This window comes from Apteryx mantelli, chromosome 15, assembly GCF_036417845.1.
Source record: "Apteryx mantelli isolate bAptMan1 chromosome 15, bAptMan1.hap1, whole genome shotgun sequence".
In the NCBI taxonomy this organism is placed as follows: Eukaryota; Metazoa; Chordata; class Aves; order Apterygiformes; family Apterygidae; genus Apteryx; species Apteryx mantelli.
The window spans coordinates 8,133,413-8,160,016 of record NC_089992.1 but is presented as its reverse complement, the minus strand read 5'-3'; the positions used below and the strand labels follow the sequence as shown (position 1 = coordinate 8,160,016).

The window sequence follows — 26,604 nt, the reverse complement described above, 5'->3', positions numbered from 1 at the left end:
AAATATTTTTGAAAAAGATTGGTATAGCTCAACAGCAGCAGCAAGCTCTCTGCATAGCTGCTTTCACTGGAAGGCTGCCATCGTATTTTCTTATCACTAACCAAAGTAACTAACCAGCTAACTCTCAGTGATGTGTTTTGCCTTCTAGATCTGTATAAAGGTCATTTGCAAGGGAGAAAGACAGGTTTTAAAAAAGAAGAGAAGGGCACCAAGCCGTATCCATGGTTTTGTTTTTAACAATAACCCAGAAGTGCAATGCCAGGCCGTAACCCCACCAACACTCAAGTGTTTGATCATTCCGTAAGTATTAGGAGGGGCAAATCCCCTCCCCACATCAAAATTGTTGACAGCTGCTTTCAAGGGGGGGAAAAAAAATATTAGTGAAATCCGATTTTATAACACCCTAACAACCTCCATGTAATTTAGCGAGTTTTGATTTAGAAAGGTGCCTGCAGTGCTTCCTGGCTCAGGTGTTAGATGCCACCTTCTCCCCTCTGAGCCGGGCTCCCCAGCAGCTACTCACCCCACAGTGAGCCGCAGCACGAGAGCGGCAGAGCAAAACTGCGTCTATATCCAAAACCACCAGCGGCTTCAGAAACTCACTTGTCACCTTTATGTAGCCTATGGGTGACAAACGAGAACAAGCGAACAGATCGGTACTTGACACTGAGCAGAGCTGAGGAATCACGAATTGCAGGCTGCAAGGTGCTTCCCACCTGAGTTTTATACATCCCTTCAGTCTTTCAGGCGCCTGGAAAATAGGATGCTGCTTATGTTATCCTCTGGCTAGGAACCAGACAAGCTGCCAAATCACTGTCCACTAGGTAGGTTACATATGGGTATGTGATCTCCCAGGGACAACCTACTGTAACTTTACGGCCTCCTGGACTTCTGGCCTTTCACTGAAATTTTTAACTTCACAGAAGTTTTTAACTTCTTAACTTCTCAACACCGGTAGAGCAAAACCCAAACCAAACAGTTCCTCCATGCTCATCAGCTGTGTGGCTGAGTTTACTTCAGGCTATTGCCAGTCTGGGGAACCCCTAGAGAAATAACATTTAGCAGCACCTGGGCAGATTGCACAGACAACCAGCGACAGCAATAAGTACGAAAGCTTCCGAGCTGCTTTGCGAGGACTGTTTTACAGGCAAGTGCAACATCACCAAATGCCAAGCAGAGAAAACTGATATGTTGGTGTCCTGGATACAGAGTGTAAGGGAAATAGGTGCAGCAGGCACAGCAACTTCTGCAACAATTTTTTGTTAAGTAGCTATCTATTAAAAATTACTATGCTAGAAGAAAACTATATGAAACTTTCATAACACATAAGTGTGCGAGTATCACCAGTAAATCTACCAACATTTTTTCTATAACTTATTGACTACAGCCCTAACTCCTGTTTTGGATAGAATAACCAGATTCCTTTAACTGTACTTAATCCTCCTGTTAGTACAAAAGTGTACCCTAGACCAGAACACAGCTTAGTCAGAAGGACATCCTGCTGAGAGATTAGTAGCAGTTCTGTATAAGCTCGGCTCTCAAAGCTTTTCTATATAGACTATGTTTAAAAACATCTATCATTGGACAGTACCTGGCAGAGCCCTATTTCTCTGAAAAGCTTTGACTTTTTAAACAGTATTTTCCTCCTTTGATGCTGTGAAGCTGTAAATCAAGAGCGTCATGCTCCTGCCTTTCTATCCTGGCCGTCGTCCCTGGCTGGGCCCTGCTACTCCGAACATGCCATGTTGTCGCCTCCTGGACTATGCAGACTATGCCTTGGCCGCCGGACCTGGGTGCGAGAAGCAGGCTGGGGCACAGTGACACGACGCTGTGCATCCATGCTACCCGCCGGAGACTCGTAATTCAGGCTCCCTACAAAACCTGTCTACCTTGCAGAACACAATATCCGTGCCCTTCTAGCAACAGCCCCGGGCTAGCCTGTTTGCCCGGCATGGGACCACAGGGAAAGGACAGACAGGAGGCACAGTAGGCTCAACCCTTACACACGGAAGATAGGTACACGTCTGAACTCATGCCAAGGGACAACACATGCCCAGATTATCCTTACCTTGCCTAATGCGATGAGGCTTGCAAAAAAAACCCCAGGTGTCCGGTATTCTCACTGTAAAAGGTGAAAGCCTGGACCAAGAGTGGTCTGTGCTGATGAGAGTATAGCAGTGCTTTCTGCATGAATGCTCCTCCAGTACAGCCAGCAGCTACTATCCGCAGAATCGGATGTTATGAGGTTAATGTCAATCTACTCCCACTCCTACAACATCTATATACAAAAATACACCTCCTCTAACACAGTAATAAATGAATCATTAGTCCCTTAACCATTAAGGTACTGTGTGGAACTTAAGTTCACCTTTGCAATTCTACAATAGCCCAGAAACAGTGTGCAAAATATGGGAGGAAAAAAAAAATCTGGCAAGGGGTGGATTTTAAGTTCAAGGTAGTCACCATAAACAGAAATAGTTTGTCCCTTTAAAACAGATTACATTATCCGAAACTTCCAGCACACAAGACATTCACAGAGTTCAGACCAACTGTCTAAATTCAGTTCAGAATCTACATGCTTAACATATTTCTACTGCATAACATATCTCCATGAGTACCTAAAGTTTTATGGCTGACAAAGATTACAGAGAACACCACTGCTACCAGTTGTCCGACAGAAGTACAGTGGTTATATTCTCTTTATCACATCACTATCTGGTCATCCGCAACAGAATCAGTGCAGTATGCTCCTACAAAACTCTGAAAATCGCTTTTTCACTTCTGAGCTCTAGCTAATGCAAAGGCCTGTAAAGGACACTGGAGCAGAACCAATTACAGAGGTCAGCAAAACTGATCTCTGCTAATCCCAACTCCTTTATATGACTTGCAGGGATAACACAGTCACAGAAGGTGGATTAATAAACCCTGACAATTTGTAGGTTAAGAAACAGCCACGCTTTCACAATCCTTGCCCAGAAATTCCCGCGTTTGCTTCAGAAGAAGCATGACTTTACTTAAGAGGGGGAAAACAAACAAACAAACAAACAAACTTCAAGCGACAGAGCAAACGCGCAGAAGAGTCCCCATGGCAATGACCGTCGGAGCAACTTCCAAGGCCCCCTGGCCCCGGAGGTGAGAAAAGCCGGCAGCAGCCAGTCGCTCGGGAGACTCGGTACCAGACCGGGATTACTTCCTTCGCAGCACACCGCGAGCTACGGCCGCGCCGCCCAAGTTGGAGGCTTCCTGCGGACTCGCACAGCTGTAGTTTTCGCACCGAGAGCGCGGAGGGACGGAGGGAGGGACGGAGGGAGGCTCTCGGCGGCCAGCACGGGCACGCGGAGGGCAGCGCGGGCCCCCACGCGGGACCGCGCCGGACCGGACGGGGCCGCGCCGCGCCGAGCACCGCAGACAATAGCGGCGGGAGCCGCCGGCGCACGCAGCGAGCACGCAGGGCCACGAAGCAAACTAACAACAAAAAAAACCCCAAAATATAAGAAAAGGAGCGCACACACACACGCGGGGGGAACCCGCCGGGCCACGCGGCACAACTCCCCCCCCGGCCCGGAGACAACCCGGCAGCGGCTCGACACAAAGTTGCGAGGAGAAAAGCCGTGAGGAAGAGGAGGAGGAAGAGGAGGGGAAGTGCTTCAGAGCCCGGGAAGGGGGGCAAAGCCGCCCCGCACCCCCCCACACCCCGGGACCCCCCCTCGCACCCCGCCGCCCCGCCGGGAGGGGCCGCCCCAAACTCCCCCCCCCCCCAACAGACCGCGGCGGGCGCAGACTCACCGGGCGGCTGCGGCCCTGGCAGCGGGGGCCGGCAGGGAAGGGAAGGGAGAGGGAAGGGGACGGGGGAGCGGCCGCCGGCGGGGCGCTCTCCGCCCGGGGAGGCGGGCAGGGAGGCGGGCCGGGGGCTGCGGGCTGCAACCTGAGCGCCGCTCGCCGCCCGCGCCCGCCCCCGCGCCCCAGCCCGCATGCGCCGCCGCCGCCGCCGCGCAGGGAGGGAGGGGGCCGCCGCGGGGACCCCCGGAGGGCCGGGCGCGCTGCCTCACCTGCCCGTCACCTTGGCGCTTCTCACCCCCCCCCCCCCCCCCCCCCGCGCGGCCTTGCCCCGCTCGGGCAGCTGCTCTGCGCGGTCTGGCTCTTTATAACGCCGCGCCGCTGGTGTTAAAGGCCACGGCAACTTTTTGAGGCTGCGACTTTGTTCTTATTTGAAGGGGATGCTTCCCACGCGCCAAGCTTCAGCGTTAAGGGCCTGTTCTGCTTCGTGTTGCGTTTCCAGCATTCCCACCTCCAGCAATTTTAGCTTCTGCCCAGGCTTCTAGCACAAACCGTCCAGCCGTGCATGGGACACGCACACAAGCGCTGCACATCTCTACCTATCACAACCTTCAGCCGCCTGTAGCATATAAATCCCGGAGCTCCACCTGTGCCTCCCCAGAACAGCCTGTAGCCCTGTCCTGATCCTCACCATCTTTCCCAAGCTCCTGCAGTTCCCCCGCTGTTACATGAGGTGTGCACAGTTGCTCGAGAAAAACTCCCTTCCGATTCCCACTCCTTGCCTAGGAAAAAGGGCAGAAATGACAATCCACCATTAGCAAATTAATTCATGTGGCCTGTGGTCTACACGTGGCTAGGTTTGAGGAGACCCCTGAGAAAGAAGATGCACGATCTGTTGTGGTGGTGACCTGCCATCAGTTACCATTTTTGGTGGACGCTCTTTGCAAATGCCTGTGTGTGGTGCACAGTGTGTGCATGGTAAGGCCAACATTTCCACTCGGCCTAACACGCTGCACCTGCACGTGTCCCTCTGGCCCTGACGGTGGCAAGGTGATCATACCCACAAAGATAGCAGGAACACTGAGGTTAAAAGTACATCTGCTGCCCTGCTAAAGCTAGGCAGCCTTACCTCACTACAACTGGCCCTGAAGGCACCTTGCAATGCTTTGCAAAGAGACTTTGCTGCTGGCCAGAACACCAGATGAAGGGTGCAGGTGATTTTTTCCTTCTGCACATCAAGTTCTCTCTATGCAGAATAGAAATAATGATACTGACCTTCTGTGTACTGTGCAGAAGTTCTTCTGCTGAAAACATTCTGCGTGAGCTATTATCTTCCACAATATGCAATGTCGATGCTATTTAAACCAATGCAAATAATAAAAAAGGTTTCAACACTTGGCAATGTGCTAATTTCAGAGACTGCAACACACACCAGCATCATGTAACCGTTTAAACCAGGATGTAAAGTAAAACTTTTCCAAATGGGGCTCCAGCAGGGTGAGGCACAGGAGGGCAGGGACACTGGAAATATTCATGTTTTCATTTGACTTCCCCCCGTGTCTATAAGAAGAGCTTGTGAGATACATCACCTGGAAGTTCCCAAAAAAGAGGGGACGGTGTCCTGATGACTCAGGAAAGAGCACCATCTAGTGAAAGGTCACTTCCTGCAGCTACCCTGGCCCCTGTAACCAGCCCAACCAAACAATGAGTAACCAACCCAGCCCAGCCCAACCTACCTCCTAAGGTCTGAGGCAACTGTGAGGAGGTAGCATGGTAACAGATAACAGATACCTAAAACTTTCCATAACAAGCCCTCAGAGAACTGCAGTTTCTCCCTCTTAGTTGTCCATCATGGAAATGTTTCTTCCCTGGTTGTCAGCTACAGCCTCACAAGGCAACCTCCACCTTGGGCTGTGTCAGCCGGGGCTTGGTGTCAGCCAAGCTGACAGCGCTGCTGCAGGGGCTGCCCAGCCGCGCCGGGGCTCTGTGGCGTCCCTAACGAAGGGCTGAGCCCGTCAGCCCTGGCTAGGTCAGCACCTGTCGCTTGCATGCCCGTGCCTAGGGGCTCACACGTACCACGCTTGTAAGTAATTTGGAAGTGCTTTTAGGGAGCCCTTTAAACACAAGGGTGCAAAGCTGATCGCTGCAAGAGCGTTTATCTTAGTCATAATATTCTAAATGAGGAGGCAAGGAAAATATCTTGGAGAATGGAAATATCGAGGAAACTGTAAAGGGAAAGAACTTTCCATTTACTTCTGTTCTGACTGGCAGCACTCTCAGGACTCTGAGGCCCCACTGAGAAGATACTGGCAAACGGAGAGGTGCTTGGGGTGATTTTATGCAGTGGCTGAAGTGGTGGACAGATTTCAGAGGACTGTTTCTCAGAGTTCAGGGTGTTTCCAAATTCGGTTCTCCTTCGCCTCCTCTCAGTGAGGTAGCTTGGTGCAGTATCTCTTTTACTGACAGGTAGCAGGAGGCTGGGTCAGCTAAGATCATACAGCAGCTCAGCAGCAGAGGAGGAGGATGACGGGCCCCTTCACCAAAGTGTTACGGCCCCTTCCGTGAGGGAGGCTGAGTCGAAGGGGAAGCAGGACAGGTGTAGCTCTTCCGGTCAGAAATATTCCCTAGGATAGTGGGCTGCTCCTGCTACCTGCAGACCCCCAGCAGCTCCAGGCACACCAGTGATTTAGGCAGGGATTTGGTGAAGGTAGACAGGGCTGCAGGAGGGATAAAGAGGGCAAAATTCTGCAGACTGTCACAGGACCTGGCAGATGCTCAGCTTAGATCCGAACCCAGGGTCACCTTCCCTGTCAGAGGGCTTTTACTGCCCCTGCCCAGGACCAGAGGGGTAAAATAGCCCCTGTGTGAGCATCTGCCACTAGACTACTAGGTCTGCTCCAGCCACGTCAGACGCCCAGCCCACACTCTAATCAGCTCATAACACATCTCTTTTTTACCTCTACCTTCACCAAGATGCAGTCTGTGCTCTACTTTTGTTTTGGAATTGTCATACACCTCCAAATTCCTTATCTCAAAATATCCTGTCTACACCCACATCCAACCACAGACCAAAACAGAGAAACAGTAGGGGAAGGCACATTAGTGCAACAGCTTCGTGGATGCCAGCATTTTGACAAATCTTTTGCCTTCGAATCTTTTTTGACACTGTTTCCATCAGGTTTCACTATTCGGCATAAGTCCAGATCTGCTTTTCACATTCTAGCAAAAAAAAAATCAAACACTTTCACTACTTATTTCAGGTTTTGATTTGCCACAAGCTTTGCTGCAGGGCTCCTGCTTCTTGCTGGGGAACTCGATTTAAGTGTGAGTTGCACTCATGAATGAGAATGGAATTTGGATCTGCACAACATAATCTTATCGTTTGTGTGTAGTGGCATGAATTAGCAATATGAGCGCATTGTTCCCATTTGCTAGAAATTAGCTGTCCTTGCAGCTGAATAGAAAACAGAGTGCAATGTAATGATGGAAGCAGCAACTATTAAAAATTTGTTTTCATCATGTTTAAACAGCTACAAAACTGAGACACGGAGCGTTAATGTGGCTGACAGTAGTGGTGCACAGGATTCTCTTTGTATTGCTGATTGTTCCAAGCTGGTGCCCGTAAAATGAGGAACTGGTACTTAAGATAACTCCAGCTTCACCTTAAGAGATTTGAATATCATCTTACTTCTCCAAACTCTAATAATGTCATCTGTAAAGTCCTGTGATCTGTGATATTCCAGTCCTGTCCTTTTACTCTGTCAAGGTTTTATGGTATAGACAAATACCTACTAAGGACTGAGAGTATATGTTTGGTGGAAACACAGCAGCGCCTACAGATGGAAATAAAGTGGCTTTAAAGTAGCTGCTTCGGCTGCAGCAGCACTGAACTCAAAACAGGCTACGAATCCACCAAGTAAACACGGTGGTGTGTAGAGCCCCATGTCGGGGTGGCTGGACTGTAATCAGAGTTGGAGCTAGTTAGCCTAAAACTACATACGTTGCTGCAGGCTTAAGGCATTATGGTGTGTTGCTGTAACTGTAAAGCAAGACTATGCAAGTAATTTTCACTTGAGATCCAACCTCAGGCAGTCCTTTTGTCTTTTCAGATTGCCATACCTAAAAGGGTAAGGTTATAAGGGGAAACCGAGCAGCATGCTAGTCAGGTCCCTATATAAAGAGCTTGCCACAGAAGGAAACTGTTATTCATTTTATTTTGTATAATACTTCTGAGGAAGCTTTCTACCAAGAAACAATCCTCATCAGATTCACTTTGCCTTCAGCTCTGGGAAAGACTCACATAGAAGGAAATAAACATTAATTTTCTTTTTTTACATTACCTAAAAATATGTATTTTTCCAAAAGGTTCTGTGTTTTCCATCAGGATTTCTGAGGAGGGTAACAGAATCAGTTTTGCTCCACCTTTAAAATCTACAGAAATTCACTAGGTCATTTTGAGATCCCTTTTTGGTGGTTAGAGTGGGTGCTGCTTGTTCTATAGAGCTTTGCTGCAAAATTATTGACAGTAGTTGAGAGCAGCCTCCAACTGAAGCTTCCCTGTTCCCGTGAATGATATATCTCAGTTCACATATAGAAGTTCTTAGTATGTCACAATCCTGAGACGCTGGAGTTCGCCCTTAGGACAGCAGATAGCCTGGGGTGTGTGACTGCAAAGAAAATCCACCCAAACCAAAGCACAAATACTTATGACTTGCGATACTTAATTAATGAAGTCAAAGAAATTTCCCTGTGTTGTTCTTCTGCCCTTCTGTGGAAAGTTTGCAGGGCTTTGGTGGGAAGAGAAGGGGAGCAGTCTGCAGCTGTCACCCACCAATTACTTCAGTAGTTCTTCACTGTTCTTTCTGGTTATTTCTCAATTCTGGGAGGCAGAGCTTATCAGTTTGTCATGCAGATGTAATTTTAGTTAGTTGCTCAATTAGTAGGGCACATCTAGCAGGTCCACCTCTGCAGCTGACTGGGCCCCTCTGTGCGCTGATAAGCTGTGCTAACACCAGGCTCTTAAAATTCCCCTTTGCAGATATTATTGAAACCCCTGACATACGTGCTGCCTTTTTTCTTCTGGTCAAAAATTTCCAGTTACTAATCATTAACGGACCTGAAAACAGGCTAAGGGGATGTCTCTGCTGACACCCCCTTAAAAATCACACCCACCCACGTTTGCAGCAGGGACAGATGATCTTAGTTTGCATCTTTCAACTTTAAATATTCTCAAGACCAAATAAAAAATCGAGTGAGCACATGACAGCTTCTCAAAGCCCCGTGCGGGGTCCAGTACTCCAGCAGGCACACAGAGATGCACAAACCCATGAGTCTGTCCTTCCCACCTCTGCAGCGTGCTCTTAGGTCCCACGGACTCCCCAGGAGCAGGAGGAGTCTGGAGACTTTTGGGCCACGAACAGCTCCGGGGGATGGAGCCAGGTGGGGAGAGCGGTACCAGCCCTGTGGCCTGTCCCATGGGATAGGTGCTAGACAGAGCAGAAAGGGCAAGGATGAAAGGAGCCTTGCGAGCTCCAGACACTGTTACCACAAGGCCTCCTGGGAGGGTTTTTTCTTCTCTCCACACACAGGCTCTTTTGCACTTCGGCTTTATACTTTGTGCTTTTAAAAGGCTACCGTTAACAGGCATCTGCTTGGGCCATCCTGTTCTTTTCAATATGTGTTTTAATTTAATACTTGTCTATTTCTGTCTTCAGCAGTGGTTGTTGTCCAGTTACGTGCAAAGAAAGGAATAGGCAAATCTATGCCAAAAGGCTTTATTGAAGTATCAGAAAGCATCAATGAAATCAATTTACAAAACCGAATTATGTGGGACTCCAGGAATAAAAAAATGACAAACACAGAGTTAAATTGATAGCAGACCAGGATAAAAGCTTTTAGTCAATGCAGGCTATAAAATTAATCAAATGCAGTATACACCCTAAAAATTAGAGCAGTTTCCTCATCCCATGCACTCTACTCAATTTCGGATCTAAATAACATACAAAGTAGATTAAAATTAATCAATACAGCAGATCCCACAGTAAAGCAACTAATCAAGAAAGCAACACATGCATTTGCAACCAATTATTTATTACCCTCACCACGTGTGGCCAGGATGTGAACGCATATGGCATCCCTGGCTTCTTTTGAACCCATGCCAAAGCTGATGGGTGTATTCTCTTGTGTGAGCCAGTAAGAGAAACCATTAATGTCGAGGGCATTTGGAAATACTTGCTTGAACCTTGCAAATATTATGAAGGGTGCAATAGGCCCAAATCTGGTCTATAATGTGCAAGAACATCCTTTTCTCTGTCTAGCACATAAGTGCTCTGCCTCCGACTTCCTCTGTTCAGATTTTCTCTGTGGATCTATATGGACTGTATAAGACTTCACAAGCCACAGAGGGGGAGGATTAGGAGAGTCCTCCAGGTGTTGGGAACCAATAACCCACTGGGGAGGGCAAAAATTTCCAGCTTATCCAAACCTGCAAACATCAGCTCCCCTTCATATCCTTGCCTTAAGTACCTCTCAAAACTTTTCCTGTTGATGTTCATGAACCTGCCACTGCAGAACAATAAAGTACCAAAAAAAATTACCTTCTTCAGGAAGGCAAACTGTGTGTGTGTGTTTCATCAGTGATTCAAATGCAGCCTGGAAGATCACACCTCTGATCATCAAATTCAGGCGTATTCACAAAACCTACGGGCTGAACATCAGCTGCTTTAAAAATTGCTCTGAGAATCTCCATCATCAGCCACCCGCCGGCTGTTTTGCCAACACCAGTGTGTCACAATATGGACCTTTAGCAGTCTGTGGTAGTTGACTTCATATTTCAAGAAAAAAGTGGACTCCCTTTATTGAATTTTCCATGCTAGAAAGCCAGCAAGTTCCTCTTGCCATGTCATGAAGCTCTGTTTTCTCGCACAGTTGTTCTGTACCCATTGCCAGCCAGCCCAGCCCTTCAGGATGACGTACACTTCCCAGATGGTCCAAGTACTTCTGCACCAGAGCTGCTGATGTGCACAGGGTCCAGAAAAAATTCACTGTGCTTTTCTTCTGCCTAGCACACTTCCAAATCTCAGAAAAATACACAAGGCCATTGAACATCTCTGTTTAGCAGCACGAACAGTTGGTGTGTCATCAAGTACAGATCTCTGGCAGTAGTGGATTAAAATAACTTCAGTTATGAAGAGGGGAGAAGAAAGCTGCTTCACTATGCACTGTAAACCGATGCCATGTGGGTCCTAGGAAATCAGAGACATGTTGCCACAAATGCTAATGCCAGGAGAGACGATGGGGACCTGGGCATTCACTGGGCGTTGTGCATGCAGCAGTGCGGCATGCTTCATCATGGCAAGCTTGCCTACCTCAAGACAGCAGCACACAGTTCACTGTAGGAACTTGCTGAATAAGGATTTCAGGGTTTGGTCCGTGCCTATCGTAATGTCAGAACACCTGAGGTGCCACTTGTCGTCACCTTTTATTACCACACCGCTTTCCTCTGCTTTTCTCTGAAGAGTTAGTGCTGAATATTCCTTCCCTTTTACTCACATAGCAGCCTTCTGTGTCCTGCTCTCTCAAATGGTCCAACAGGAATTTTAGAGCAACCAAATCAATTCACAGCCTCTGAAGAAGACAGTGATTTGGTGTCTTAGGTCTGACAGCTGAGAGTGGAGCTGGATAAACAGAGATAACTTAAGCTGGAAATGGGAGGCCACCTAGGTCACACCCTGTTCTCCCTTGCACACAGTGTACCAAATTTTGTTATTTTAAACTTTTCTCCAGTATTTCAATCATTTCACCTCCCCCCACCTCTTCATTAGCCTCTCTCCTTCTTTGACACTGTGACAGTTCCTGAGCAATGCAGCTGAATGCTTCGCTACTACACGTGACTTTGGTTAGGGCTGTTGTTCCCACTGCCAAATGATGTTCTCAGGCAGAAAGCAGTCTTACAGACATTCTTCCCTTCACATTCCCCAGACCAGGAGAGCCACCATTTCTCCTTTTCCCCTTTCTGCCTTCAATTGCTAGAGGTCAGACTGCTGGAGGTTGCCAGAGGCTGCCTAGGGTTGGCTTGCTCTTTGCAACAGCAGGCATGTGGGACATGCCATGGGGGAGACACATTGCAGGGAGCTGGCATTCTGGCTTGCCAGGGTCTCCCTTCACTCCTGCAAAGACAGACCACTTCTCAGTCATTTCTTAGCAGCCTGGACCGAGAAGCCCATCACATTGGCCATGTCAAGAATGGGATATGGCATCTCTGGCATCCCAGGCTGGGCAAGCTGTGTTTTGCAACACACACTGATGTGCTTTTGTGTGGAAGGGATCTATTTCACATTAACCAGCCGTCATAAGGTATTTTTGATCACCACCTGTAAGCAAATCCAAGCAAGGCTCATTCCAAGGTCAGCTGGGTATTTCTGAAGACTTATCTTGAGCCTCGTAGGCTGTGGAGCACTCCTCTGTGCAGGCCATTTAAACCTATGAGAGATGAAACAGAGACAGAACTGATCCACAGTGGCAAGAAATAGATTAAGATCAAACAGCCTCTTCTGCCCCTGCAGTTCTATATTGACAGGTGCCCAGGATGTCATTACAAACACTCTACAGACTTCTCCGACTAATGAGGGCTTTGTCTTCACTGCTTCTCTTTTAATTTTTTGCCAACATGGGGCATTTAAACCATGCTCAGACCTACTGGAGCCTCACTATCAGTGGCAGTATTATTTCCTTATTATCGGTAGTCTCGTGCCCTCCCAGTTTGGGGAAAAGGTGTCCAGACCAGCATATAAATGTCAATGCCCGACTACTGCCACCCGACCAAAGGTCTCAGCCTCACCCACGCCAGATCCTGCACCAGGTTTGACCTGCCACCTATTAACTTCTTCCTTCTTTCCTCCTCCCTCTGCTTTTCACAGGAGCGCGTTAGACCAGCTGCACTGCACAGCACCAGCTGCAACAGCCCATCAAGCAAGGCTGTGTCTGAGAGCAGCCGGGGCGGAAAGCGCCCCGTCTAGGTTGGCCAGATGACATACCTGCCCCAGGAAGCCAGGAGGGCAGGGACCATGGCAACAGATATCTTGGGTAACCTGCCAGCCCAAAGAATTTGTTTGCGACAGATTAAATAACCGTGTAATCTCAGAACTTCAACAAAAGCTGTATTTCCCTTTTTATTAACTTCTGCCTCCTCCCACTAGGCGTCTGCCAGGGTTAGTCAAGAGCAGCAAGTAACTTGTGTGCTTACAGCAGTAGATCAGCAAATTGAGAGACAGCTTGTCAGGGAAGACTGCTTGACAGAATAAGAGACTAAATGTCTCATGTAATAAATGTTTCTAATATAACAAATGTCTATACAGCACCGATAGACTTACAGGATTTGATGATATTTCTTTTCCATAACTATGCCCTTCAAAATCCTTTGCTTTGATTTTGATTCTCTCTCTCTCTCCCTTATAGCATGTTTCCAAATGTTGGCATTCATTTTCTTGTGTGTCTGTCACAAGCAAAGAGTGTTGATGTATGTATGTATTCAACTCCAAACTACATTCTAGGGTTTAATGTTACACTGGGAGAGAATCAAGTTAACATTCTTGAAACTGTCTCCCGTTCGTTCCACCGAGCTGGGAATCAAGGTGCACATAGCAAATTTTGTCCTACAAAGCATTAGGCATCTTGGGATGGTGTTGAACATCATTGTTTCTCATTGAAGACAGTGAGATTACACTCTTTACAAATTGGGAACAGTTTTTATTTGATTGACTTATGAAGAGCTGTTGAAAGCCTTTATGTACACAGACAAGCAGGTCTCTTCCCCTGTCATTTGGCTGATTTACACACTAGTCCAAATATCAATAAAACTATTTGTAGTTCCTTTACGTCTGTGTAATTATTAAAACCACAGACGCTCCTGGTACACTAAGGATCTGATTCTGAAAGTGAAACCAGAAGGATCACCTCTCTATGCCAACATATGGCCACATCCGTTTACTCTTGTAATCACATTCAATTTCCTTTTCAAACATCTTTAAAATGAGAAGAGAAACTCCCTTATTCTCTTGGGTATTGTGACAACCAGAATGAAAAAGCATAGGTAGCAGTTTGTGCTGAAACTACTGGGCAAAGAAAATAGTTTTGGGTCATGAGTTTACAGCTGTGCATATAAAGAACATGCAAACGATCAAGATGTCTAGCTGGTCATATGTAAGACTGTTTTGAGATAATCTGCATTTTAGAAACAATCTTATAATCAAAAATCCACAGCCAGGATTTTCCTTCTCATACACTGTGTCTATATACACCACCTGACAGTTGCTCCTGCAAATGATTGGTTAGATATTGAGCTGTTTACTCTAACACCAAATTTTATTGTGCAAGAGGTGTATGCTAATGCTGGAAGTGCAATCACTTCTAAGTATCTGGACCTCGGCCAATATCTACAATCTCTGCATGGCAGCAATTTTTGCAATATGTCATTACCTTTAGATGAATTGTGGCAGTTCCCTCTTTTCAGATATGCATATGGCACTCTCGCAGCTATGGATCTAGATCTGCACAGACAGGATGCCTGGAGTACATGGTGTTTGCTACCTCTACGACCTGAGCGTGCTGCTTCTACTTCCTGCCCGTCTGTTGGAGCATAGGCAGGAGGAACACTGAAATGCAATGTCCTACCCTACCGATAAGCCTCTGAGAGGTTTTCACACAACCAGCAGACATCTTACTGTGCGTTGTGATATTGCTGCAGGGTATAGTTTATCGTGAGTCTAAAAGAGAAGATAAGAGACAGCTCCAGAAACTGAATGGGCCATAGCAAGTTTAGATGTTTGTGTCATACCATTTTGATGACCCTTGTAACAAAGTATAGTGATGATTATTATAAAAGTGAGAATTAAGGTATAGACTAATCACCCTCCCTCGTCTCAAAAGGCTGTTGGTTGGTTTCAAAGTTTTATTATATGTATAACTTTTGTAATATGGCAGCCACAAGTGTGTGCCAAAAGACTGAATGAAGAAGGGAACCAGTTGTATTTGGCAGGGAAGATATGCATGATGTGTCTTGTTACTCTAGCTTTATAGACTCATAGAAGTTAAGATCTATTAGATCATGTATCAGATCCTTCCAGGCTTCCCCACAGCCTTGCACCACTTTTGCTAGTTCTTTTTGCACCACTTCTGCTAGTTCTTTTAGTTCCCCAGAGTCCATTTTTAGTGATTTATCAGTTGGACTTGAAGTATGTGAAGCAGTGAAATAACCATAGTTTTCCCTCAGAGATTTCTGTGATGTAACCCCTCTCAGAGGTGTGCCTGACTCTCCTGTCCAAAATACTTTTATTTGAAAGATATGTAGCCATTTGCATGGGATCCACACTCACCAGATGAAGAGCAGCACTTCTTTTTCTTTGCCTCTGTTATTAGGTCCTCCACTTGGCACTGAACCTCACAAAACTGGTCACGGTAAAGTCATTACCTTCCACACACATGCATGCCACATGCCTTCCCTGGGCAATTTCTACCATAACTCAGCATCAGCTACTTATCTCAGTGGCTGAAAGCAGTATGATCAATTAAAAAATAGGAAAGCAGGAAGCAGTATTAGTCCCCAGGCAATTTGCTGCCTCCTAAAGCAGTAGTTCCTGAAGTTTTAAGAGCAGGCCTTGCTGCTGTTGCTTTCTATTCCACCTTCTTTCACAAGGACCCCACTGCCTTTTGGAGCTCTTCCAATCCATTACTTCTTCATCCCTGGACTCCTGTCCAGCCAGCCACCATCTCCTCCATGCCACTTGCTCTGGACTAGCAGTGTCTGGCAGAGTCCATTAATGGGGGCTGCACCCCACACTTGTGCTGTGCTTTTAATGTTGGTGCTTTTCGTGGGTGTGCTCAGAGGGGCACCCGTTGTGAGATGCTCTGGCCAAGTCTGCCAAGGCAAGGTACTAGTACTGCTGGTGCTTCCTGGTGCAAAAGGGCAACAGCCAGAGTTATGTTATTTTTGATTTTATGGTTTAGAAGCAACACTTTAGGATTCCTGTAGGAGCTAAACAGGAGTGAGTGCTGACGGACTAGCTTCAGCTGGTTATCTTCTGTTCTTCACCAATACAGCTATGCTGCTCCCTGGTTCAAGCTGGAAAAGATGTGGCTGTGAATGTATGAGTATCTCCAGGGAACAGAAGTGTTGATAATTCCCAGTGGGTCTAATTTTCTCTGTTAGGGGACTAGAAGTTTGGACTTCTTGTTTGCAGCACAACATGCTGTGGATAGGTGAGCTACTGCCCTCTTCCAGAAATGAGCTGCTTACGCAAAACAATTCAGCAGATAATGCTGGTGTCGCTGCACATGTCTTTTCTATTTAGGGAAGGAAAGGAAAGTGATAACTGAGAAAGATTAGCTTCAGTGCTTGCCACCGCCTTGCCAGAGTGTTGTGAAGTCACACTTTCCGTCACTGGACTGGGAATGCGATTATGCAAGGACATAGATGGGAAATGAATAGTGATCCATGTGTATATCAATAATAATCATTAATTAACACCTTTCATCAGAGCTGTTGGAACAGCTAATCGAAGAAGTATCATAGAACAGATGGGTAAACCGAGGCAGAAAGCTGAGTCTTGCTTAGGTTCTGGACCTAAGTGTCCCACAAGGGCAGTGGCAAAATAGGGAGTAACCCAGGCTAGACTGAGCCTGAGTCCATGTCTAGCAGCTTCTTCCTTAGGCAATGCTGCTAATTCAGTAACCTGGATCCCGGAGGGCCTGACGGGAGCCCTCTCCCACACGCACAGACACCCTCTGATGACTAGATTTCCACGTGGAGAGCTGGAAGAGGTGTAACGTCAGCTAGAAGGAGCTGAATGTGCTCAGCCACATTTCCCTATGCCCGAGACAGACTGGAGCACAGCATCTCCACCAGAGTACACTATTAGAGCACTCTGTTCCCCCTGGTACTGGCAGTAACGAGATGATCAAACACAGGCACAGAAAGCCAGTTTGTCTTCATAAATCTAAAAGACAGACGTTGATAAAATGCCAGATTTCTGAAAAGTTAACACCCTCTTTCACCATCTAATGAAAAAGGCCCGCTGTCTCTTAAAATAACATTTTATGCTATTCTAAAATACATTTTAAGCTATTTAAAGAAATTAATACTTAAAAAAGAACTGCTGGCTTTACTGCTGCTGTCCTACTTATTTTTCCACATTAGTACCTTTTTCAAAAGTAGCAACTGGCATTTATAGTCACCTCTCTGTTTGTTTCATTAAAGGCACAGTTCAGCTTCATTTTTGCAGATCCAAGCCATTTAAAACATCAAAGGCGCTTCAAGTATTGCTCCATCGCTGGCTAGGTACAAACCGACCTGAGCTGCGAAACTGCAGCACAGCGATATTTTTATAGATTTCAATGTGCAATTCATTTTATGTATGTTTTATATTGTCTTGGTAAACACAGAGAAGGTTGAAAGCTTTGACAAGGTTGAGCACAAAGGTGCATCAAGCCAGGAGGAAGGATGGATGCTCCAGGACGGCAGAGGAGGCAAAGGCGAAGCAGCCGGCGCCGGAGGACAGACCGTGCCCTGGTAAAAGGTCGCCACGTTTTTGAAGTTACTGTGGCTGAGACGCTCAGGATTACCTTTTCTTGCTCTCTTATAAAAACTCTTTATGCCATACCGGTAGGGTTGCAGAGCTATTTTAAGGAGCCAGGCCATAGCACAATAATCCCTGGGGGGGCCTTCGTTTAGCAGCGCCGGGTACGGACGGTTTGTCCGGTGACGGCCTGCGGGACGGGAGGCGAGGAAAGGAGCTATGCAGCCGCTTTCATCACCCCTTTCCCGAGAGCGGAAAGCGCGGCTCTGGCCCGACGCTGTCCGCAACGTGCCTGGGGATCCCTGAGCCATGGCGTGGCACCGCTGGGAGAGGGCAGAACGCAGGCCAGAGCGAGGAGCGCTTGGGAGGAAAGACCACGCGGCTCCAGAGTCGCTCTGGAGCACGCGGCAGTGGCCTCCACCGGCTCTCACCAGGACATGAGCTTGGCTTCCTTTCCCCGCTCCCCTCCCTGCTCTGCGGTGGGGCTCCTGGCCGCGCTGGCCGAAGCCGAGGGCCCCATTTCCAAAGCGAGCTTCCCTAAGGCTCCTGCTGCCCCTCCTGGGAGGGGTGAGAGCTCGGACGGAGCCGCGTGCAGCGTGGGGCTGCCCTCCTTCCGCCCGCACCTCTCCGAGGGCTTTCGGGAGCCGCCGTCTCCGCGGGAGGGTCGCTCTCGCGCGGCGTTTCTGCCCGTGCCGTCCCGGGCAGGAGTGACGGGCCCGGCTGGCCTCCCGGAGCAGCTGCCTGCACAGGCAGCTGCTTTCGCGCGCACATTTTTAGCCCTGCGATCCCCTTATATGCAGAATTATTGTTTTGAATCACGGGGCTTTTTTTGTTGTTCAGTGGCCAGTGAATTTCGGAACGTTTCGGAAATTGCCATTAGCTGAGCCCCGAGCACCTCTCGAAGATGCGCAGGGGTTTTTGGGCGGTGCTGTGTTTTTCGGGGCCGGCAGGTGATGGGTCTGGCCGTGGTCCAGCAGCGGGTGAAAGGCTGGGCATCGAACCGCGAGCTCCCCGCGAGCTTTGTGCCTTCGCTGCTCCGCTGACCCCACTGCTGCTATTCCCTCTCAAGAGTATGGACTGCGTGTCTGGAAACAGCAGCGATTCCTTTAAAACCCTGCCTGCGTTCCCACTGCCTGTATTTATGATCAACAGCCCGGAGCAGCTGATAAATCCCGAGCGAAGCCGGTGCTGTAGGCGGCCGCGTGGTCACGTGCTGCCGCCTGCCCACATCTGCTCCCCAGCTGCTCGCCCGGAGCCGTGCCGGACCCCGGCGCGCCGGCAGGACCCTGGGTAACGCGGAGAAGGGATTGTGGGAGCGCTGTGGCCGCATTAAACAGCCTTTTATTTGGCCCTGGCTGGGAGGAAGTGACAAGGACGGTGTGGAGATCAGACACTCGAAATTTTTGCGCCGAGTGTGAATTTTTTACGTGCTTGTCAAGCTGTGCAGTAAGCGGCGAAGGGCTGTAGCCAGCTGTAATTTAACACGGTGGGATCAATCCAATACGAAGAGCAACAGACTGTATCTTTCCTCCATATGGACATCTAAACAAACGTTTTATTGATTTAAACATTTCTCATCATTTGTGGGAACAGTTTATCACCGCGGTCTCTTGAAGCATCCCATTTTGTACTTTAAAGCCATACATGGGTTCAAGGATCATGCAAGCTTTTTCGGCTTAAAATGATTGAAAATTGCAGCAGAACAGGAGCTGACCCTGCTCTAGAGGCATCTGCATAGTAAATGCTCTTAACTACTTGCTTTGCACTGAAATTATGTTTAGTGTTGTGTGAGACAAAAATTAAAACACATCCAAATAAGTTGCGCTCTAAACATGAGGCAGAGCAGGTGATGCAGATACGTCTGTGGGTGCAACTGTGGCAGATAGTCGTCCGTCCCTCTGCTCTGCAAGGCTCCAGCATGAGGCTTCTTACAGCAAATGTTGCAACATGGAAGATACTGTTTGATGTGCAGACCCCCTTCTGCTAAAACACTGCTATCATGATACCGTCTACACAGTCTAACCTTGGGACAGAGGTGCTGCCTCAGTTTCCCTCACTGAGGATGGCTCTGCCACCCATCCCAGGCAGGATCATCTACTGAGCTTAATTCTCTTTCTAGGGAGACCCAGTCTTCACATTTTGAATTTTCACGTTTGCTCTTGACATAAGAAGTGCTTCACCTGCCCTTCTGAGTAACTGAACCTGGGTAGTCTCCCTTTGCTGATCTTTCTGGCAGGATAAAACAATTAAAACCCAGGCTACTTAGGAGTCTATTCTTCTCTCGCAGCACCTTCTCAGCTGAGATTTTTTTTAGCTCTTTCTAAGGGTTTCTTTTAGATGCTAGCAAGTTCTGCTACCCCGAATGTTCAAAAAACCTTTCTCCCAAAAAATTGGCTTGAAAATTACCAGATTGAAAAAAAATATATATATATGCATATATGCACTGTTTTATTTCCTTTGTAAGTTTTGAATCTTTCAAAACTTCCACTTCTACACTTTTCTTCTGAGCAGCGAGGAGTAGAAATTTACCTTTAATAAAATCAAAAGCTGAGATTCCTACTAAATCCCCTGATTCCAGGAGCCGGGGCTTTAGGAAAGGCTAGAAAACGCTGCAAGGCTTGAGATAACCTTGCAGGGATTGGCAGCGGCACCAGTGCTATGATCGCAGGTGCTGCTGTGAACACTGGCCGCCATTCGGCATTCGCGTCTCGGCAGGGGATGGAAAATCCGTCCAAGCTCTTTTTTTTTTTCCTGCCTCTGTCTGGTGTTGCAGTAACAAAAGCATAAATCGCAAGTCGCTGGCGCTGGGGGGGATTCTGTGCTCCGCTGGCCCCGGTGCTCGATTACGCTCCCTCGGATCGTTGGCTGCCTTGTTCGCCAGCCAGCAGGAAGCACGCGGCTGCGCGGGGTGTCTGCAGGCAGCGGTATGTGTCTGTGCGTGACTGCGCGTTTGCCTTCGGTCCCACACCCAGCGCGGTCGGGGCCAAGACGTATTGGAGAAGTGTTCAAAAACGGTGTTGTCGCTTAGATCACCCTACCTCCACGGCAATAACAACAGCACGGGTGACGCGGTGACGGCCCGACTGTCACCGACGGCCAGAGCGCCCGGCTGCGCGGTGCTGGCGGTAGGAGTCGCGCGCAGGCCGCGAGTCTCGCCCGGCCCAGCGCCCCAAGCCGCCTTGTGCCCTTGCCGATCCCAGGCCGGCAGCAGATGTGGGTGCGTGGCGCAGTTCTTCGGGGAGCCTCTGGTGGCCGCAGGTCCGGAAGGAGCGGAGCACACCTTCCTGCGCGCTTCCTTGCGCGATGCTGCCGCGTCCCAAGGGCCGGTCATGCAGCCTGAGCTATGTGAGTTTACCGTGGCGGGGCGCGAGGAAGACCGCGGGACGGGTAGCGAAGGCAGGGCAAGCGCGTGCGGAGAAGCGAGGCTGGGCTGGAGAGGGCCATCCCGGCTGCGGGCACTGGCCGAGACGAGCTAGACAGCGCCGTGACCGCACAGCCGCTGGCTGCCGCTGCTGTTATTTTTGTTTCTGAGCAGACGAGCACGTGGCCCCGCTGTGCTGGGCACGGCTCGGCACGTCCCGCAGGGAGTCGGAGCAACACGCGGTTCCCGCCGAGACGGAGAGCGGAGAGAAGGCTGCGGGCGCAGGAGCACAGGGCTGAGGAGCACGGAAACCCCTGGACCCACACCAGTTCCCCCCGGGAGCAGCCCGCACGCTGCAAAGGAGGTAATTTCCGAGCACGGACAGCTTGACTTGCTGGAGGACTTGCCTAGCCTGCGCGGAGGCAGGGACGAAGCCCACATCCCTACCGTCCTTGGCTATCTCGCAGCCCGGCTCCGGTCCGGCACTGGCTGTAGCAAGTTTAGGCGGTTTCAGAGTGGCCGGTGAGGTGGTGTAGACACAGCCCGATGAGAGCTCGTTCCAACGTGACATCATTTAGCAACAATTCCTAAGAAATAGGTCCCGACTAGCAGCGAGGAGCTGTGCCTTGGGGCAGAACAGATGCTGGTTCAAGGCTCTTATCAGCAACGAATGTGGGTGAAAATCTTCTCCGCGGCTTGTCTGTTGCCATGAAAAGAAGCAAACAAAGCCGTGGAGAGGCTGGACTCCAGCGCGAGGCTGCCAGCTGGCTGGCACCGCATCCCTGCTGGAGGTGGGGATGAGGCGCTTCCTCCTGACGAGGGCTGGGGCTACGCAGCACCGAGCGTCCCGTCTCGGGGCACCATGAGAGCTCGCAGGCAGCCGCTCCAGCCAGAGCAAGCGTCTCCGGATCCAGGAATCCAGCCGTCCCAGGAGGATAACTGGTGCTTAGATACTTACAGAGGGTGAGAAAAGTGTGCGTGTAAGTGTACAATACGCATGGTGAAAGGCCTGAGGGTAGATCCCTAAAATCACGCAAGCTTGGCGATCAGCTTGACGCAGTGTGGAGACACTTGGATCAGCCTGACCCAGGGCCTCCCTGAGGGCTTCCCCAGTGACCCTTGACAGTGCCCCATCCCCAGAGCTTGTGCTGGGCAAAGCGATGGATGTCCCATAAGCTCAGAGCTGCACGGGGTGCCATTTCTACTGCCATTTCAGATTATGCGGTATGAAAACCTTGGCCTGGAAATCACATGTGAGCCAGCTCTTTCATGGGATATCCAGCTAGTCCTGCTTCCAGCTGGAGAAGACAAAGGCATCTTTATTACCGTTGAGCAAGCCTGTGTGCACATCCCTACCAAGAAGATCAAAACCCATGTGTCTTGGCAGTGGTTTGTGGTCATATGTTGACCTGTCAGACTGTCTGATGAGATCCTCTGACACTGTGGTTTTACGTGTAGCTCGAGAAGGTATAAGCGTGAGTCACGTAACTCTCCCACTGTGTTTTCTTCATTAGCTCCAGTAAAGAGCCATCACACACTTTGCAAAACCAAAAGCTTGTGGGTTTCATGTTTAACTTACCCTGGGGGCTGGGTGAAAGGACAAGCCTATCTCATCCATACTAATGAAATTCCCATTGCGAGGCACACACGGACATGCAATTGTGGGATCCTGAGGGAGAGGAGAACGTGGTTTGGGGAACAGTCAGTTCACCGTGGGCAGAGAACGCAATCTTGCATCTGAGTAGCTCCCTGCGGGACTTCCAGCTAACAAAACTGCAGTCGTGAATACGGGTGGCTCCTCCTTATGTTTGTTTATATATAACAGTGATATTATATAACATTAATGTTATAGCAGAGTCAGGCTGAAAACAGGAAAGCAGATCGCCTCCCTTTTCTTGTTGAAGGGAGCTCGTATGCTGGTCCAGGTTTGCATCCGAACGCTTGAGTTCCAGTCTGCGTCCGTGAGCCAAACAGAAACGCTGCATCCAAACCCCACTTCGCATCGAGGTGAACTTGTGCCAGGAGCCAGACGTCTCAGCGCAGGCCCATCCATCCCGTCCCAGAGCTCGCCTAGATGCCCTTGTGAAGAAAAGCACCTCTCCTCAGGGCCAAGGCCCACGGGGACTGTGACATCTGGGCACTAGGACAGATCTATTGAAATAACTTTAAAATAAAAAAAGTAACTGCTAGTGGCCATCTGCTGTCGCAATAGTACAATGCTTCCAGCGCATCAGCTAGCTGCTGCCTTGGTTTTTATGTTGAGTGCGCTGTAGAATTTCTTTTTTTTTTCTTTTGCTAGTGCACTGAAGTTATTACGAGGCTGATGGATTCGGCGGGGCCTGTTTCTTGCCCCCCGTTCGGCAGCACGAGGCTGGGCTGTGCGGCTGCATCGCTCCCATCCCCAGTTCAGTTGCTGCCATCTGCTGAGGACGGGTCCCCACTGCAGCCCCGCACCAGCGCCGCTGCCCCAGCGCCCGCGGGGAGCGGGAACCCCGGCTGTTTGCTTGCACATCCCGCCGTCCCTTGATTTGGGGGTTCAGATGTGCGACCCTTTATCTTGCAGGTTAAAATTATGACAGCTGGAAGGGAAATTCTGACAAATAAATGGGCTTATAGCTGCAGCTAAAGGGAGGAGCTCGAGGGAGAAGCTGAGGCTTTTCAGGTGCTCTTTTCTAAGTATTTGTGCTTTCACATTGATGCGTCTCTCTGCTTTCCTCCACCTCCTTTTCACCTACAGTCAGGGATTTTTTTCCCCTTCTCTCCCTTTTTACACCTAGTCTGTGCCAAAGTGCAAACACGACTAGTTCACTTTGAGCCTTGATGGTGGTGTCTCATTTGACAGTGATAAACCAACAGTACCTATACCTGAAACTTTTCTAGGATCCTCTGAAATTCCTTCCTCGGGCAATTTCCAGTTGTAGCCTGTGAAAATATCTTCCCATCCCTTCTCCCTTCCAGCTGTATTATTGAAAAACAGCCCGGCTGTGGTGCTTTCTAGCCAACGCGGTTCCTGCACCCATGTCCACCGGGATGGCCAGGGTGCGGAGTTGGAACAACTCTGTGGGCAGGACACGAGGCAAAGACACAAGCGAACAGCTAAGGGGAGCCGCTGAGTTTGAAAATCCCAAAGCTCTTCTTTCTCTACCTGTTATTGAAGGAGGAGGAGGTCCTTCTGCTTCCCTGAAGGAAATTCCATAGAAAGCATGGGTTTTAGAAAAAAGGTTTTTCAAGACAAGTAAGAATAAAATGAAACCTAAATCCCACCTTCCCCTGTCTCTATGCATTTTGAATTACAGGATCAGCTATAATTTCCCTGTAATATAATACAATACATTTTCCTACACCCTTAGATGCCCATGTATAACTGAGCATTAAGGTAAATTACTCAGATGAAATGAGTGCTGTACACCAGAGTTAGACAATTTGCTATAATTACAGAGCAATCATGGAAATTTGGGAAGGCTTTGCAAGCACAGCGTTTATGGGCAATTCAAATTAAATAACAGCCATAGCTCCGATATCTGTGAAGCTATTGACAGCTCCGGTACCTAATCTGTACAAGGGAACCCTGTATAATTATCCGCTGCATCATGATGTGTACAGAGAAAGAGCAAATTTAAGATTAATATTTATTTAATGTAAAGCATGGAAGATGCATGTTTATGTGTATATATGTGTATAACAGAGAAGAAGAAATTCTAGCAGTGTAGGAATCACATTTTTAATGTATTTAATTGTCTAATTTGTGTCAGAAATCTGGGTAAAATATCTGAGATAGGAGTGTCTTTCCACTATGAATTATACAATGGCTGGTCCTTAGGGCCTGTACTTTCTCTGAGATTTCTAGGTCCTACTGTTACATGAATAATCACGAATTTGCAAGGGAGGTATGATGTTTTTAGTTTGCTAGATCCTCTCCTTTATTTGTCATAAAATTAATACCTATATACAGAGCCAGAGTAAGTAGGCAATAACATTAAAGAAATTAAAACATGAAAGAAAAAAAGCCACAGAGTGCCATTTTAATACATTTTAATAATTTCTTGCTTATATTATATTCTATCCATAAAGGTGCAGTCTCTTGACAACTGGGCTGCCATATATAAAAAGTGTCTTTTCTACTTCCCAGTTTCCATTCAGAGAAACCCCACAGATAATGTTCATTCAATTCCCAGCAGCTCCTGCTCTGACTCAGCCCATTCTGAATAACCGTCAGGCATGGACATAACAAAGGATGCTAAATATTAATGCCGAGGATTTTGTTGCTGATTGTGCCGTTAACATGTAGGGAATCATTTATCCTTTCCGCATAAATAAACTCTGCCTAGTGTATTAGAGCCCTGCAAAGTCATAGTTAAGCTGATAATACATTCCTCAAATTACAGAGAAGAAAAAAAGAGGAAGAAGGAGATGCATGAACGATTCTTTAATGGCTCACTGCACTTTTTCTCGGGATTTTAAATCTGGGCTAGAAGAATCATTAGCCAAAAAAAAAAAAAAGAAAGAAAAGGTGAAGTTTAAGGTGATCCCCTGGTCCCGCAGATGCACTGCAAGGATGCAATCCTGGCAGAAATGTGGGGCAATGCCTTTAGCAGAGCCGCCCGTGAGGCAGCGACAGGGTTGCACTTGAGCGGGTCCAGCGTTGTCATCCCTGGACTTACAGAGCTTATTAGCTCGGCCTCTGCGCCAAGGCCTGCCTGCGTATCCGTGTTTTTCCGCTGAAGCCTGTCTTATGAAACATTTTCTGCTGGATTCGAGAAATTTAAGCACCTTCATCCTTTCGGGTGCAGCCATTTGAAGCCAGTGCTGCTGCTGATGAAAGGCTCCCACCCTTGCATCTCGCTGCCCTGCTGCAGCACGCGCCAGCGGTAACTTTTAGGAGCAGTGGCTCTTCAGAAAAGCAAAGTTTCTATGGCACAGATTTTTAGTTTTCATCTAAGCTGCAGACTCGTCCGTTATTTTCCTAGCGTGTTGCAGTTCAGAGTTTCCGTTCAGGTAAATCGATGTTGCCTCGCCGGCTGCTCGTCCGCCCCAAAGTCGCCGCTTCGGTGGAGCCGTGCGGCTTCGGGAGACCTGAAGGCCCAAGTGCCGTCTGCATTTTGCAGCCCTTGCTCGCCGGCACCACCTCTGCGAGGCGGCGGCGGAGGGGCTGATTTAGGGGAGGAAAGGTGGCGGTGGCCTTGGCGGCTCGCCGCGAGCTGCTGGCGGCGTGCAGCGTCACGGGGCTGCTGCCGTAATCGGGTATGTGGGTCGAATGGAGACCGACAGGCTAATTTAAGGGAAGAAAATACCATGCGTTGTGAAAACAGGGCTAGTCAGATGAGCTCAGCGTTTCAATGGCAAATATAAAATGCACTGAGATTTTTTTTTTCTTTCTTCCAGCCTCAGCCCTTATTCCCTCCTTTGGAACGTTTCTAGTCAGCAGATTAGTAATGTGAAATACCAAATCTCACGCTTCAGGTCATTCTCCGGGCTGTTGCAGTGCCCAGCGGGGTCTTTCTCTGCTTCTGGCCAGCACTGAACAGTATGTCCCGTCCAGTGTGTGTGTGTGTGTGTGTGTGTGTGTAAGTATAGACCCGCACCCACACATATCCGAAATATGGAAGGCTTTCACAGATCGAAGGCCTGATCGCAGCATGATTTCACACTGCAACGTACTGGATGTAAAACCTTTTTTAAGCCCAAGGGTCTCTTGACACTGCAATGCCGTGAGGTTACATTTCGCGGCCGTGCTGGTGTTGGAGTGCTGCGTCCCAGCTCTTCCCAGCCATCGCTTCCAGATAACCCCTTCCAGAGTAATTCTGCACCACTTTTAACTGCTGGGGAGGCTCTGGCGGCTGTTTGCCCCGAAACGTTCAGCAGCTCCGTCCTCTTCCGGCGGGAGGCAAGGCAGTG

The 26,604-nt window shown here is 48.7% G+C and overlaps 1 protein-coding gene across 1 annotated transcript in view; it reads right to left on the bottom strand.

Annotated features, from left to right (window-relative positions):
- AKAP13 (A-kinase anchoring protein 13) overlaps positions 1-3,806 on the bottom strand; it is a 236,478-nt gene extending 232,672 nt beyond the window's left edge. Inside the window, exon 1 of the mRNA XM_067305659.1 lies at positions 3,787-3,806. The gene's annotated coding sequence lies outside the window, so the exon portion shown is untranslated. The remainder of the gene's footprint in view (positions 1-3,786) is intronic.
- Between the last annotated feature and the right edge of the window lie 22,798 nt (positions 3,807-26,604).